We start from the raw sequence: 15,407 nt of genomic DNA, 5'->3' as shown, positions 1-15,407 counted from the left end.
AGCCACAATTCTATTTCAATCCATTCCAAAATATTTTACATTCTTATTTTTTCTGCTATTCTCTCTAGTTATATTTTACTCCTATATTTCTCTTCTATACTCTGTTTATACATTCTACTCGTATATATCCTCTATAACCTTCATTGTGTATTATTGTGTACTGGACAAAACAAACAAATAAAATAAATAAAAATAAAATGTTAGTGACCCACATGCATTATTTCTTTCTACCACCAGAACAGGAAATAGTTCAATTGGCTCCATGTCACTAGCTTTCCTAGTAAAGTTATAATATATACATGTCCTTCAGTAAACAAAGATTGAAATATGGCCTAACAATACCATCTTCAAAAGTGTCTAAGCACTTTGGCATTTTGGCTAAGAGCGTTTTTCAGGAAATGAGGTCAATTTACTTATGACAGCTTAATTGCCTTCTGCCTCAAGGTCGAGGCAACTTGATTAATGTAGCACTTGCTAGAGGCCAACATACTGTAGAAATGACAAAGCAAAGACCAGGATGATACTGATTTGCAGCACACTGATTTCTTTGCTTGACTCCTCCTTTCCTTTCTGTAAGCTCTGAAAATCTAATGCATTGGTACTCTCGTCCAAAAGAGCATGCCAAGCTATTACTTCTTTTCTCCACCGCAGACTCAACCATCCCCCAAAATACTGCTCACACTGATCCTATAAATCAGCTTTGCTTCGTTTCCCCACAAATCTAATACAGAAATTATCATCGCATAGATAGTTCTTGACCTATGTACACAATTGAGACCAGAATTTCGATCACTGAGTGACCATGTGAGTCATCACATGATCGGACCTAATTTTCCTGTCATTGTTTACTGCAATTAGTTAAGTGAATCATAGTATTATAATCAAATCTGACTTCCCCCCACTGATTTTGCTTGTCAGAAGCCAGCTGGGAGGTTTACAAATCACAATAATGTGACTGAAGGATACTGCAACCAACATAAATGTAATAGACAGACAGACAGACAGACAGACAGACAGACAGACAGACAGACAGACAGACATAGACGTGTATGTATATGTATGTATGTATGTATGTATGTATATATATATATATATATATACATGTATATATATATATATATGAATATGCCAAGACCTTCATACCTGTACCAGTAAAAATCTACAAAAACATATATATGTGCGTGTGTGTGTGTGTGTGTGTGTGTGTGTGTGTAGATTGTTCTGAGTTCGGGTTTTGCCCCGTGTAATATTTTGCATGTCTATGCGACATTTCAGTGAAATCACATTCACCATCATCAGGCTGAAGTTGTAAGCTTCGTGCTGCTGTAAATATAGTAAATATAAACTATATTTACAGCAGCACGAAGCTTACAACTTCAGCCTGATGATGGTGAATGTGATTTCACCAAAATGTCGCATAGATATGCAAAATATTACACGGGGCAAAACCGAAACTCCGAACAATCTACATACATATACCCGTGAAAATCTACGAAAACAAATATATATATATATATGTCACATGTTTTTTGCTGAATTTGAAAATTAAGGGAGACTAGGATAGATCTATTTCGGCCTCATTTTGGCCTCATCAGCTAGCCATACCCACTGGGACTTGAACCTGCAACCTTTGCCTTGTAAGGCAAATACAGTGATACCTTGTGTTACAAACTTAATTGGTTCCGGGATGAGGTTCTTAAGGTGAAACGTTTGTAAGACGAAACAATGTTTCCCATAGGAATCAATGGAAAAGCGATTAATGTGTGCAAGCCCAAAACTCACCCCTTTTGCCAGCCGAAGCGCCCGTTTTTGCACTGCTGGGATTCCCCTGAGGCTCCCCTCCATGGGAAACCCCACCTCCAGACTTCTGTGTTTTTGCGATGCTGCAGGGGAATCCCAGCATCACAAAAACGAGCGCTTTGCTAGCAACGGAAGTCCAGAGGTGGGGTTTCCCAGCGAAGGGAGCATCAGTGAAATTGCAGCATCGCAAAAACACCGAAGTCCTCGAAACTCCACCTCCGGACCTCTGTGTTTTTGTGAGGCTGCAATTTCACTGAGGGTCCCCTCGCTGGGAAACCCCACCTCTGGACTTCCGTTGCCAGCGAAGTGCCCGTTTTTGCGCTGCTGGGATTCCCCTGCAGCATCACAAAAACACGGAAGTCCGGAGGTGGGGTTTCCCATGGAGGGGAGCCTCAGGGGAATCCCAGCAGTGGAAAAACAGGTGCTTCGCTGGCAACGGAAGTCCGGAGGCATGACATCCCAGCGGCGGCGGTGGGTTTGTAAGGTGAAAATACTTTGTAAGAAGAGGCAAAAAAATCTTAAACCCCAGGTGTGTATCTCGAAAAGTTTGTATGATGAGGCGTTTGTAAGACGAGGTATCACTGTATATATATAGAGAGAGAGAGAGAGAGAAATGTAGATGTAGATATAGATATTATTTGTGATGAAGGATGTGCAACCCGGATCACAAGTATAAACAAAGATTATAAACAAATCTCTCTTCCTCTCATATCCTATTCCTTATTTATAATCCTTAAAATATAAACCTCAAGAACCAGAAATGCTGTTTGGATTACAGAGTTGCTGAGGAAGATTTGGAGGAGGGGGGAGGATATTAATGTTGTTCTCTTATTCCACTATCCTGAGTCATTTACCTTGCTATGTGTTACAATGCTAAAAGCTCAGTGCTGCTGTTGGCTATTTGCCCAGAAACTAAGTGCAGTATTGTTTTGTGGCAGAACAGAAAGGAGATGCTCTTTTTTATTATCATTCTCTCAAACAGTAATCTTAAAAAGTGCCAGTCCTTAATTATCCCTCTAATTTTAATCCTTTCCCATTCCAAGATGCAATCTTTTCAATATGGTATTCTTAACTGTTCTGTATATAATGAGTGGGAACATCCAATATTTTTCCTTCCTTCCAGTATGTGGATGTATCTGAGCCATAGTAACAATTTTTCAGAATTTCTAAGTGTGCCAGTACTGTTTTTGTATTGATGCAAATACTATGCTATGCTATGCTACCATACCCTACACTATCCTATCCTACCCTAATGTCAGTCTATTAAGACAATAAATTTTGGTCAGAAGTAACTTTGATTACTGCTTGTCTCATCAGGTCAACATAGTTCCACCATGTAACAATATTTTTATGGTCTTTCACATTCAAAACATACACAAGTGTACTTTGAAATCCTAGAAATACTTTACCTTGATTTAAGGTATTTCCTTAAACAGATCTTGTGGATTTCATTTTATATACAGCTGTCTTTTTGCATGATGGGTTGATTTTAAACTAATGTAAAATAATTATTCTTACTTTATAATCAAATAATTCACTTCAAAATGCCTTTATGTATTGTTGAACTCTATAAACACAATCCATTAAAGCAAATAAAGAGCAATAATTTGACAAATATGTGCTATTTAAAATTATTAGACAAATCACTGTCATTGCAGTGTAGATTGTACTACTACTGTACACTCTAAAAAGCTATTTTCCAAATAGAAAATAGGATGGAAAATAGAAAGTGAAAAATAAACCACAGTCAAATCTATATAATTCACTAAACATATCAAGTTTTGTATCCACAATAAAACATTGCAGAAAAAAATTAAAAACCAGGTAACCTGAAATTGATCTCTGCAAAATATTTTTGTACTAGGATTCAAAATGTATATCATAAGTAATGTCAATTAGTTTACTAATGTAAATTATCCGCATTATACCAGCTAATCCAAAATATTCTAATAAATTTGTTCATTTTTTAAGGTTGAAGTATTATACAAATTACCTTTCAGGTAAGCTCAACTATATAATGCATCAAATCAAAGTAAAAAAGGATTAAATTAGCCGCTCTGAGTCCTCGGAGAGGGGCGGCATACAAATATAATAAATTATTATTATTATTATTATTATTATTATTATTATTATTATTATTATTGGTTTTTAAATCATTGGAATAGAGAAAGGGTATCAAAAATTTATATTTCTAATACTGATCCCTTATTATTCTTTCCTTGTTTTGTTTTTAATTTCTCTGAAAAAATGTGAACCCAAAATGAAAATAAAATGTAATAGGAAAAATCAGGAGTAACCTAATCATACCATAAGCTTATTTAACTTTGTAGGAATAATTAAATCAATTAGGAAAAAAACAGTTGAATAATACCTGGGGATTCAAATAATGTTGTAATCAACATTGGTGTAAAAGAAAACAGATATAATATTGAACTTTAGTTCTCATCATATACAGTGATACCTCATCTTATGAACTTAATTGGTTCCAGGATGAGGTTTGCAAGGTGAAAAGTTTGTAAGACAAAACAATGTTTCCCATAGGAATCAATGGAAAAGCGATTAATGCATGCAAGCCTAAAACTCACCCCTTTTGCCAACCCGTTTTTGCGCTGCTGGGATTCTCCATGGGAAACCCCACCTCCAGACTTCCATGTTTTTGTGATGCTGCAGGGGAATCCCAGCAGGGAAATCCCAGCAGCGCAAAAATGGGTGCTTCACTGGCAATGGAATTCCAGAGGTGGAGTTTCCCAGCGAGGGAAGCCTCAGCGAAATTGCAGCATCGCAAAAACACGGAAGTCCTCAAAACCCCACCTCTGGACTTCCGTGTTTTTGTGATGCTGCGATTTCGCTGAGGCTCCCCTCGCTGGGAAACCCCACCTCCGGACTTCCGTTGCCAGCGAAGCGCCCATTTTGCGCTGCTGGGATTCCCCTGCAGCATGGCAAAAACACAGAAGGGGTGGGGTTTCTCATGGAGGGGAGCCTCAGGGGAATCCCAGCAGCGCAAAAACGGGCGCTTCGTTGTCAACAGAAGTCCAGAGGTAGGGCAGCCCAGTGGCGGCGGCTTGGGTTTGTAAGGTGAAAATAGTTTGGAAGAAGAGGCAAAAAAATCTTAAACCTCATGTTTATATCTCTAAAAGTTTGTATGACGAGGGATTTGTAAGTCGAGGTATCACTGTATATACTAAAACTCTTCATAATCTCCAATTGAGCAAAGCAATGTATCACAGAGCAATCATTTTTTGTACCTCAAATTGGCTGCTTTAAAAATATACCCCAAATCCCACAAGACCCAGGACTCATGTGGAATTGAAATTTGGCAAAGGTGTGGCTGCTCCAGTGTTGCCACACTGTTGCACCGTTATGGTCACGTGATTAACATTTGCAATGCTCCCTGCCACAAGGAAACTCATTGGGGAAGCTGGCAGGAAATTGGAAGTTATTCCCATTCCCACAGCTTTTTTGCCCATTTGGGATTAGTATTCTGTTTAAGTAAGGAATTATCTCTGAAATGGTGACCCAATAGGTCATGGGTTATCTAGTTTTAGTTAAAGTTTGTTTTCCATATATTCACGCAGGATAAAATAATCACTGCCCTGTCTGGCTAAATCAAGTGGGGATTTAGTTCAATAACATCTGGAGAGATTATATCATTATCCCACTGTTTGGAACTAAGTCCGATATGTTCAATACCTTTAGGAATTAGAAAACTATTACCAAACTGAAAGGATTTTATAATACTATTTAGGCAGAAAAGAACAATTCGTACAACTTTTTAATTTGCACGTTTTAGCCCAAGATGGATAATATTGCTTTTTAAAAATTAAAGATGTATTTCATTCAAATCCTTGCAAACATGCTTACTGAAACTTCAAAGAGGAAGCAAACCTAAAATTGTAAAAAGAAAAACCCACCATAATGCAAATACTTTCTATTTATATACGTAAGGCAGCTAGTCATCAATAGTGCATTTCAACATGCATGATAAATAGAGACAGGCACGGACAGCACTGCACAAATCCTAATAAAAGATGTCCAACTGGATAATGTGTGGCAGTCCTGTTTCTTATTTTCTATAATGATATTTCTATATCACCATCATTTAATATTTATAATACTATACACATTTTATTTTACATAGGTCTTATATCAGTATCTCTTTTATTCCTATATTCAACCCATCCTCTTTTCTTTCCCTGTTAAAGTTAGTTGATTATTTAACTGGTTGTCTTTATTTTGTTTTTCCTTTTTCCCGACTTTCCAACCAAAGGTACAATTTATTCCATCTTATTTATTCCAGGTAGCATTCCGACTCATCTTTCTGTTTTATTTCCATTGTTAATTTGTCCATTTCTGCACAGATCATATTTTTTTTCTAATAATTTATCTTCAGTTGGTATGTTTTCTCCAGGGAAATATTTCCACCCACCTAAACGGCACATACAGCAGTGCAGTAACATCAGCAGAAACTGTTTTTTGAATAGTTAACCATTCCAAAACTTCTTCCAGAAAGGAGAAGCATTATTATTATTATTATTATTATTATTATTATTATTATTATTATTATTATATTTGTATGCCACCTCTCTCCGAGGACTCGGAGCGGCTCACAACAAGTAAAACATCATATACAAATCCAATGTTAAAACAGTTTTAAAAACCCCTATTAAAAACAATCATATAACCCAAACAATACAAGATAAGGATATATCAATTCCTCCATGCCTGGCAACATAGATGAGTTTTCAAAACTTTGCAAAAGGCGTAGGGGGTTTTCTAATCTCCGGGGGGGGACCTGATTCCAGAGGGCTGGGGCCACCACAGAGAAGGCTCTTCCCCTGGGTCCCACCAGATGGCATTGTTTTGTTGATGGGACCCGGAGAAGGCCAACTCTGTGGGACCTAATTGGTCAGTGGGATTCGTGCGGCAGCAGGCGGTCCTGGAGGTGTATAATAAATGTGTTCGAATTTTTAGATTCTTGTTGGATCAGATGTAAACAAACCCTGAAAAGGGAGGGGTGCACATTATCGTGGGTGGATCTTTACCTCTAATAAAATGCCAACATAGTGACAATTGCATTCCCCCCCCTTTCCTAATAAAGGGAAGTAACGTGACCTCTTGAAGGCACCTACCGGCAGGTACGAGTCGCTAGTCAAGGGCAGAATTCACGACTCAGCATTTCACCCGGGGAAGCGACCTAAAGCGGCCCGATAAGGAGCAGGCACTGGCCACACCCACACCCTGAATCAGCAGCCTTCAATGGCCTGGTTGAACTCTGGCTTCGCTGTCTCGGATCGCCAGCTAAACAAACGCGCTCGCTCCTCAAAGCGCTCCGCCTGTCTCCGCCGGCCTACTACGGAGCGGGTGCCCAACCCCTCCCACGCTAAATGGAGGCGGAGGTGGGTGGGAGGAAGGAAGGAGTAGGAATGGATGCAGCATTTCTATGAGCCTGGAGGCTGCTGCTGCTGCTGCTGCTCCGTCCTGTCTTCCTCCCACTCCACCACCACCGCCGCCCCTTTGCGCTCCAAGCACGCAAAACAGGCGCGCGGGTTCGCCTGCCCACGGCTTGTCTCTAGCAAATACCTACCGCTGGAAGGGCAGCTTGGGGTCTCCTCAGGCCAGGATCGGACCTTCCTGGCCGCCGCCGCTTGGCAGGTTCTCCGCAAGGATGCCAGACCGAGATTCCTCCATGATTCCCCAGGAAGAGGCGGAGAGGCGAAACGCAGCTACAGCATCCGCGGGGCAGGCAGAGAGAGAGAGACGGAGGGAGAGGAAAGGAAACTGCGGCCGAAGGGAGAAGAAACGTTTGCTACGGTCCCCGGCTAGAAGCCGCCGAGGGCTGCTGCGTCCACCGCTCGCGGCTTCCAGGCGCCGTTTGGCAACGGGAGGCCAGCAACCACCGCAGCAGCAGCGGCAGCATAATTCCCTCGGAAAAGGAAGACGCAACTCCCTGGCGGCTGCTCTGCGCGCGCACACACGCGCGTACACACACACACACACACACTCGGTCCCGCAACACTCCCTTCCCTTCCACGGCTGGTTCTGCCGAGAAATCCCTAAAGGCTCCGCTTCGCGGGAGCGCAGCGCTGCCGCCCGCCCGCTTTCCTCCCTTTCTCCGCCGTGCTCCGAGCTCCGCCTACCGCACGACCCGCGTCCTTTTTTCTATTAGCAGGAATGTCAATTTTTTTTTTTTAGGGAAGGAAACGCGGAGCGGTTGCCTCATCCACAGGAATTGCGCTGGGCCACTTTCCTTTCGTTGCCGCCGCCGCCGCGCGTCTTTAACCGGCTCCTGACTGGTTTGTTTCCTTCGCCTGAGCCACAATATTGTCTGGAGAATTTCATTGCAACCGTTTTAAGTGGCTTAATCAACAGGTTTTGGCCTCCAAAACGGCGGCCCTGGGTTTTTGTTTTCTTTTCTTTTTTGCCGGTTTTAAAGATGCTTTTCTGTCTTCAAGCGTTATTATTTTTCGGTCTTGGTTTCACCCGATAAATACGGGCAGGGTTGCTGTCTCGAGAGACAATTGGCTTTCAAAAAAAAAGTGCTGATCCCAAGACGTTCACAATTAAGATGGCTGTTCCTGTCACATAAGCCACCTGAGTTGTCCTCAAGGTTTCCTCAATTTTGTGGACGCTGCTGCACCATCATCGCTAAATTGAAATATTATTGGCTTGTTTATATTTAACTCTGCCACATGATCGTACAGCAGAAATTGTAGCAGCTCAGGAGTGAATATTTCCCCCCCTTGAGTAATAATAATAATAATAATAATAATAATAATAATAATAATAATAATAATAATAATAATAATAATTTATTAGATTTGTATGCCGCCCCTCTCCGGAGACTCAAAGCAGAGTAGCAAAGGCTTTATTTCCTTTAATCTTATGCCTAGCATTGTTCCCATGCTAAGGCAGGAGTCTGCATGCTTTTATTTATTTATTTATTTTATTTATTTAATCAAACATGTACAATGCCCTTCACTGTGCATGCACGCACAACTCCCCACCTCTGCGCTGCCCTCTCTGAACATGCACATAGATATTCACTGAAGCCTCTGGACTTCCGGTAGGCCCATTGTGCCGTTTTTCATCCTCCTCATGTTTTAGGAAGCTTTCCTGAAGCCTGGGGAAGGCAAAAAACAGCCCAACGGGCCTACCGGAAATTTGTTTCCAAACTTCTGGTAGGCCCATCAGGTCCGTTTTTCACCATCCACAGGCTCCAGAGGCTTTCCTGAAGCCTGGGAGTTGCAAAAAACAGGCCAGCAGGCCTACCGGAACTTTGTTTCCAAACTTCTGGTAGACCCATCAGCTCCGTTTTTCACCATCCAAAGACTCTGGAGGCTTTCCTGAAGCCTGGAGAGGGCAAAAACAGCCTCCCCTCTGCCCTCCAGAAGGCCAGAAATCAGCTGGTCGCATGCCAACCTGACATAGGGCAATGCCTCGCATGTCCTCAGCTATGGCTTTGCGTGCCATCATGGGCATAGGGTATAATAACAGAGTCTCAAAAGCCTATCCAGGTTTCTCTTTGTAGCATATTATACTAAAGAAAATCAAGATTGGATTATCTTGAGTTTCTTATTATTTACTGAATGCCTTATGGATGTCAACTTCAATTAACTTTACTTCTTTCTCTGTGGGCTGTGTAATCCAGTGGTTCCCAACCTTTTTTTGCCATGCCCCACCTAAGCATCTCTAAAATCCTCACACACACACCCATATATAACTCTTATTATTGAAAAAGCGAACTACTCATGCGGAGCAAGCCTAAAAGGCCACTAACTAGGTTTAAACAAGGTCCCAATTGCCCCCATTAAAAATGAAATTGCCCCCCTGTGGGGCATGGCCCCCATGTTGGGAACCAGGGGTGTAATCTCTTGTCCAAGTCTCTCCTTAACATCTGTTTCATTTCTTGTCAAATGTCAGCTTTAAGTGCATTTATTTGGCTAATAAATAAATTGTGTGTGTGTGCTTTCTGCTTAACAAGTTCTTTATCAGTGTAATGGAAGAGCTAATCAATATTTTTCCAAATCATCATCAATCCACAACAATATCTGCTTATCCCAGATCCTTGGGGAGGACTCAGTAGGTGAATAAAAATGCCTAGAGATCATGGGATGGTCATATGTTGCCTCATTGGACGCTTCCCTTGTTGCTGACATAATGTTTTCTTATGAGCAATTTCTATTTTAGCAATGTTTTCAATTGCAAATCAAAACTCTTCCACAAAGCCATGCTAATATTTGCATAATAGATGTTTAGCTCCACGATAAGGAAGTCCTATTTGCCAAAGGGGCTTGTCATAAGACTTTTTATTATGCTTGAGGAAAAGTCCCCAGTTATCATATGGTGATAGTAAGTTGCACTGAAACAAACATATGGGGAATAGGTTAGAATGCCTGTCAGACTTTTGGGGAACAGAAACTCAGCATTTTTCTCATTGTGGGATTGTTGCTCCCAATCTGCTTATTTGTGGCTGCACATCTGTGAGTACCTTAATTGCTTGTATCTTCTGGTCCTTTAGAACTTGGTTTTATCACCACACCACCTCCGTTCTGAGTCTCATGAATCGAACTTGGGGAATTAGAAGCAAACTTTCCATAATTTTAACTACAGAAAATCATAGAAGGTGTTGAAATGCCAACAATGAAGGTTTGGAAATAGGCATGGTGGTTGGTTATGCACCAAGACACCAGTGCAAACAGTAGGTCTAAGGTAAATGTTGAGTTTGCACACTTATTTGCCTGTAGGTGAGAGATGAAGAGCATTGTATGTATGTTTGCATACCAAGTTGTAGAATCAAGAGGAAACTGTGAAGTGTGGCAATGTAATACAATGTAATGCAAGGTCAATGGAGCACTGCAAGTGGTATTCTCTATAACACTGAAATAAGTACGGTAAGTAAGAATTAATCTAGGTTTGGAACCTAAGCTGCCTCTGCTAATAAGGTGTTAATTATGTCAGGTCTCTAAATACTTCTGATCTTGAGAGTCAACAGTCTCGGGCATGGTGTTATTTCTGGGAAGTTTGGTGGTTTTTCACACAGGTGGGAATTAGTGCATGCAGGACCATGCATATTAGTGGAACATGATCCTAGCATGCTAGATCTATACCTGATGTTCTCTACATCACAATCCTCTGCAATCTCTTGGAACATGATATCCTATCACAAATTCTTATCTTTATGTTTTATTTATTTATACAAAAATAAATCACGGGGCTGGAAAGGACCTTGGAGGACTTTTAGTCCAATTATCTGTTCAAGGCAGAATTCCTTATATCATCCCAGACAAACCTTTTCTTGAAAGTCTCCAGCAACAGAGCAGGAGACAAGCTGTTTCATGGTTAATTGCTCTTACTGTTAGGAAATTTCTCCTCTACCTTTAACAAGCTTCCAGAAAAGAAGCCCATAAAGTGAATGTTGAATTGGCAAAGCTTTCTACACCATCACTTGCTGGATAAAAGATACATATATTTTACCTCATGATTCTTAACAAATGTATATTTTCTTTATGTACACTGAGAGCATATGCACCAAGACAAATTCCTTGTGTGTCCAATCCCACTTAGCCAATAAATAATTCTATTCTATTATCTTCTGTTTAGTTCTTCATAATGGGATTTAGGATTTCTGCTTGTTTAATTCTTAATAATGAAAATTCTCAAAATCACTATGGGGTAAGGGTATGAGAAATTAGGGATATTATATCTCAACATGTTCAAAGAGCTGTCAGCATCTGAAGCTGAGACTTGGCCTTGAAAACCCAATCCAGATCCACTTATAATCATTTATATTACATAGCAAAGTATAGCAATGCTATTTCTAAAAACCCAATACCCTAATTCATCATTCAGAGTTAGATTTATTAGAAACTTTGAGAAATAGAAATAGAATTCTTTACTCGGCAAGTGTGATTGGACACGCCAGGAATTTGTCTCTGGTGCATAAGCTCTTTGTGTACATCAGTGATAAATTATGATTCTAGTCGCCATAAAAATACATTAGTCATAAATCATAAGATACAACACTTAGTCATAGGATACTAAATAAGCAATCAATATAAATCATACTAGGATATTAAATAAATACTAACCTACCCAGACTTCATGTTCTGGGGAATCCAGTTTGTTTTCACAGAAGTTTGATTTACTTGGAGTTATATTGTGTTGTTTTTTTTGAGCAGTATATATAAAACACTTTTTCACATTTTTGTCACATATGAAAAAAGACCAGGGATAATTTTTTTTTGGAATGGTTTTTCTCTGTTCCATTTCATGAATACTATGAAAAAAAGCTGCCTTAGCATTCATTTTTTAGATTTATATTCCTTTTTACCATTTGGAACTCAAAGCATCATTTCCTCCCTTCCATTTATCCAAAATACTTCCATGAAGTAGGTAGAGTTTAGAGAAAATGGCTGGCCCCAATCCCCCAGCAAAGCAAAAGACCTGAAGCTGAATTTCTCTACTGTACTTCTAGTCTTTCAGGTTAATTGTCATACTCCCTCTCTGGTAGGGTATTTTTACACAGGTTTGTAATTCCAGAAGAGGAATCTTTTGACTTTTGAATATTCTGGCTATTTGGGGAATAGGGATTTATTCTTTAACTAATAGATTTTGTGACATGGCTGGTCATGAAATTTTCTTGGTCATAAAGAAAACTCTCACAGCCTCTAGCAGGTATGAAAATGGGAAGTCAGGCTTGCTCTATTTTCAACCACAGAAACTCAATGTAGCAGGTGACTTTGGTTCATTCCTCTTATCTTCACTCAGTCTAACTCACAAGGTGGTAAAAATTAGAGGAAGAGGCACCATGCAGTCCACTTTGAGTTCCTGAAAAAAAAGTAGCACATATATTTGATACATACATACATACATACATACATACATACATACATACATACATACATACATACATACATACATACAATTTATATAAATAATAATTTAATGTATTATTAATAAATACATAAATAAATTTATTAATTAAATCAATAAATTAATTTAATATATTTATTTAATTAATTAACATTTAATTAATACACAATAATTAATTCATTTTAATCACAGTTTTCAGTTTTTAATCACAAGATTCTCTTTGGGGCACATAACCTTGAGCTTCTTTTAGTCAAATGCATAATAATACAATTTTTATCGTAAACTGCCTCAAGTCACTTAGGTGAGACTGGCAGCATAAAAATGTGATAAAATACAAAAGGTAATACTATTACCGTAACTATTACTATTACCATAATAGCCTGTATTTTCATACTGACATTGCTATTATTATATCTTTGCTGTTTACATTTATTAGCCAGAGCATATTTATTACTTTAGAGTGCTATACTATTCTGTTTGCTTGTTCAATTTCCTTCCCAATTGTCATTCAAAAGTTCCTGCTGCGTATAAATTTTACTCTTCTGAATAAATCACAATATGTTTTAAAAAGTGGCAACTGGCTCTATATTAGAACAATTGAGGCTGTGAATTGAAGTAACCAAACGGAAGTGTAACAACTTTTTTATTCTGTTGATATACAGCAAACGACAGCTCCACAGCCAGTTTCCCTGGTGGTCTAGTGGTTAGGATTCGGCGCTCTCACCGCCGCGGCCCGGGTTCGATTCCCGGTCAGGGAAAGATTTTTTTTTCTTTCTCCTCAGCTATTTATTCACAATTAAATCTAATCCCCGAAAAGACTAAAGATATTTCCCCTGCCTAACGAGGAGTGGAAAGGCTTCGTTTCATTATTTCCCAGACTTTCAAGAATAAATTTGTTCTCTCCAGGTTTGGATTTCAAACTTCTTGTGTAACAGAGTTTTTACAATTTTCCAGGAAACTCATTAACTCCATGAAATTGATTAGACATTTTCTCAGACATATGATTTTAAGCTTTATACAGAGGGTTTCAAACATAGGAAACAATAGCCAGCCTAAATTAAAATTGTTCTTCCTCCGTTACTTGAAAGTAATGTTTTCTTACTTTGGCAATTTTAAGATATGTGGACTTCAACTCCCAGAATGCCTTTGGGACTCTGAGAACTCTGGTAATTGAAGTCCACGCATTTTAAAGTCGTTGAAGATGAGAAAGCAAGTTAATACAAAGCTTTCAAGTATTATCCTCTGCTCGCAGCATAACTAGGGGAAAAGAACAAAATTAGTTAATGGCCAAGCGGATATTTTGAATGTAAAATGAAAACCAAAAAAGCCTCTCTGATCATATAAACCATCATGTTATGTTATGTGTCTATTATCCTGTTATAGTTAGATACAGTATTAGAAAATGCCAGATTGGGCATTAAAGCTAAGCAGCCATTTTCATTTGTACAGTATTGCTTTTCAGAGCTCATACAAGGAGGATATACCCTTAAATGATATTTTATCTTATATATTATATAATTTATAAATTATTTTATGCCTTTTTAAGAGCTCTAGGTTCATGTATATATTATCTGTCCAAAGGAAATCCCAGTAAAAGTAATAATTGCCTGCCCGATAAAATCGGCTGGGCAGAATAGTATCTTGAGCTGAGTTAGTGTGAGGCACTTTCCTCAGGAAAGGCTCAGGGCCATGTATTGTCTGGAGAAGCAAGTTTCTGTATACTGTATACACATTTACTGTACCCGCTGAAGGATATATCATACCCCTCAGCCACATTGAGAGATTGTGACACCAATGCAAATATTTGCATTTTTTAAATGATTGGGGGGGGGGGGGAGAGATGAATTTGGCACGTTCTGAGTTTCTGTGCCGTAGGCCAGTTTTTGCTCAGTGTTAGCCTTAAATCTGACCCTGGATTTAAATAGTTGCATAGATTGATCTCTGTAACTTTTCCTCCTAAGGGACAAAGTCACAGCTGTTTCTTGCCTCTTTGCTTGCTTCAAATTAGGTTTGTAAAGGAGAACTTCTCCCAAGCAGCATTAAAGGTCAGTAAGGGGCGAGTACAAGTGCACTAGAGTGCCCTATTGCTCTCCTATATCTCCTATACCTTTCTTCTATTCCCATATCTCCTCTTCTATTCTTTCGTTGATATGTTCTATTACTATATCTTCTTTTCTATTCTTTCTTAGATATATTTTACTATGAGTATCTCCTCTATAACCTCCATCATGTATTTTACTATGTGTGTGTGTGTGTGTGTGTGTATATATATAATATATATATATACATACATACATACATACATACATACATACATACATACATACATACATACATACATACATACCCACTAAAACCCTCATTGTATATTGGACAAAAGAAATAAAAAATAAATAAATAAAGCAATTTATTTGAGTCCCCTTTGAATGCAGGCAAAAGTCATCCAGCTGAGGAGAGCTTTCATTTTGTGTAATAACTCTTGCTCAACACATAGAGGCGCCCAAATCCCTGGGAGCCCTAAGTCAACGAATTGAGAAAAACATATTTAGTGTTTAGTCTTTATTTTGTGACTCGTTAACTGATTGAGAGATGCAGAAAACATCTTTTTAAAAAAAATATTGAGAGTTTGAAAAAAAGCTGACACTTATGATATATACAAAATGAAAACAATACATAGAAAACAAAAAAACTGAACAAAAAAACTACAAGCACACACATGCATACATATATAATTA

The 15,407-nt window shown here is 38.9% G+C and overlaps 1 protein-coding gene and 1 non-coding gene across 2 annotated transcripts in view; one reads left to right on the top strand and one right to left on the bottom strand.

Moving 5' to 3' along the window:
• Positions 1-7,924, bottom strand: part of LOC139157089 (nuclear receptor coactivator 7-like) — a 57,218-nt gene extending 49,294 nt beyond the window's left edge. The window contains exon 1 of the mRNA XM_070733458.1: positions 7,385-7,924. The gene's annotated coding sequence lies outside the window, so the exon portion shown is untranslated. The remainder of the gene's footprint in view (positions 1-7,384) is intronic.
• A 5,434-nt stretch (positions 7,925-13,358) lies between these two features.
• On the top strand, positions 13,359-13,430 carry TRNAE-CUC (transfer RNA glutamic acid (anticodon CUC)). The gene has a single exon. It is a non-coding gene; the product is annotated as a tRNA-Glu (tRNA).
• The last annotated feature ends 1,977 nt before the right edge of the window (positions 13,431-15,407 follow it).

This window comes from Erythrolamprus reginae, chromosome 1 (genome assembly GCF_031021105.1).
Source record: "Erythrolamprus reginae isolate rEryReg1 chromosome 1, rEryReg1.hap1, whole genome shotgun sequence".
Classification (NCBI taxonomy): domain Eukaryota; kingdom Metazoa; phylum Chordata; class Lepidosauria; order Squamata; family Dipsadidae; genus Erythrolamprus; species Erythrolamprus reginae.
Note: the sequence above shows the minus strand (reverse complement) of the source record. Positions and strands in the feature narration are given on the sequence as shown.